This window comes from Bison bison, unplaced genomic scaffold, assembly GCF_000754665.1.
Source record: "Bison bison bison isolate TAMUID 2011002044 unplaced genomic scaffold, Bison_UMD1.0 scf7180017864388, whole genome shotgun sequence".
NCBI classification, from domain to species: domain Eukaryota; kingdom Metazoa; phylum Chordata; class Mammalia; order Artiodactyla; family Bovidae; genus Bison; species Bison bison.
The window spans coordinates 4,623,010-4,624,930 of NW_011494960.1; the positions used below are offsets into that span (position 1 = coordinate 4,623,010).

The 1,921-nt window shown below is 36.9% G+C and overlaps 1 pseudogene; it reads right to left on the bottom strand.

The window, feature by feature from the left end:
* The window catches only part of LOC105002024, a 103,963-nt pseudogene extending 103,718 nt beyond the window's left edge, over positions 1 to 245 (bottom strand).
* Between the last annotated feature and the right edge of the window lie 1,676 nt (positions 246 to 1,921).

Sequence of the window (1,921 nt, forward strand, 5' to 3'; positions counted from 1 at the left end):
CCAACCGTCTGGTCTACTTCTTCCCACCCCCCTCCACCACCACTTTTCTTTCCAGCTGTCAGTTTCTAAAGTGTATGTTTTAATTTTCCATGGTGGGCCACATCCAAAGCTTTTTTAAGGAGCATGGGAGTCTATTCTTCTCTAAAATCTGTACGCAGCCATGGATTACCACAGCTGGCTCTGGTAACACGCGCAAAGTCCAACTTACTCTCTGAGACGATTTCTAAGGCTATTGTGAGTGACATTAGGCCTGTTTCTGGCGAGAAATCCTCTAGTTGTAATGTACACCATCTTAAGTGGTCTTTTTGTGATCAGGGTCCCAGCTCTTACACAAATGCAGGGCACATTTTCCCCAATGGGTGTCCCAAGGAGAGCTTGGGAAGAAATCATCATTATCAAGGCGGTTCACCCAGACACACAGACTTGCTTGTTACCGTATTTAAAGAAGTGGCCACAAAGAAATAGTCATTGCATTTACAATAGGAGAAACCTAGTATGCATTTCCAAGGAATCACATTTTGGGGAGAATTACAGAATAATTACACATATGCTTAGATCACGAGCATTCAATGAAGCGGACAGTATTTTGAGGATTTAAGATGTTGGCGTTGTGGTCGTCTCTAAGAAACCGGGATAATTCAGACATTCAAATGCAAAACTGCACCATTTGGAGAGTGTAGTGAGGTCTGTTCTGGTCACTGTTACAAATTCGGAAAGGATTCCCTGGCTGCAGACATTAGAGGCACTTAATACTTAAATCTGTTCCCAAATGTAAAGCACAGAACACAAGTGCTGTGCATTAATGAAACATATCCTAACACTGGGGGAGTAAAAAACAATGACAAGGGCTTTGCTGTGTGCAACTTGATAAGGTCCTCAGATGAAATATCACTAATAACACGTTAGACATCCATTTTAACACTGTTCGGGTTTTCAGATAAGGTTGGAATTAACTTTATCCTAGGCTGTTGTCTATAACCAATTACTATAAATGAACCTCTTTCATAGGTCTAAATACTGATTGTTCATGTTAGTTGTATTCAAACTGCCAGGAAATCAAGTATTCTTGGAAGTTCTTGCAAGGATCTTAAGAAAAAGACTTTAAAAAATCAAATATCTTGTTTACTCATATATTATTCATTTCCTGAAGGAATGTATCATGTGTATGTATTTTTAAAAATACACATATTTATCATTTTTGCTGGGTCAGTGGCAAAAAACTTTCTACGGCACACGCAAAAGTGGCCTTCTAAACACTAAGGATTTTTTCTTTTTATAATTAAAAAAATTGGATAAAAATAAGAATTCAACAGATATAGTCCAAAAACTCAGCATTTTATGAATTTGAAAAGATTTCCAATTTCATGTTCCAATTTAAAGCTAAGTAGTTGTCTATTTAGGAAAATCTTCCATGTGCAAATACATGGAATTTGCATTTTCAGTAAAATTTCAAAACATCTCCTAAGATCCTGTGTTCAAAATATCAGAATAACAAGAACTTTGCAATTCTGGCAACCACCTGGAAACTCTTACCAGACAGATTTATGCAGAGTGTTTTTCAACATGTATAGATTTGTTTGATTTTATGCAAACGAGTCATTCTATAAAACGTAGCAAGGCAAGAAATTCTCCTAAGCTGGTCGGATGCAGCTAAGAATCGAGTTACCAAGTAACACAAAACAAAAGAGATGAAATAGAGAAATTAGTCCAAAGCAAAACAAGAGAAGTGCAGGAGAAATTTGGAGCTGGCAATCTCCTAATGTGAAAGGTTAATCACAAGATTTAAAACCTGATCTCACTCTCTAAGGCAGCTCATGTAATTGCATACATTGTAAAGAGATATGAGAACAGTGGGAACAGGAAAAAAAAGAACAACAATCGAGCTTGATATAAACTGTAAATTTAATGTGGAAAAAAAGCA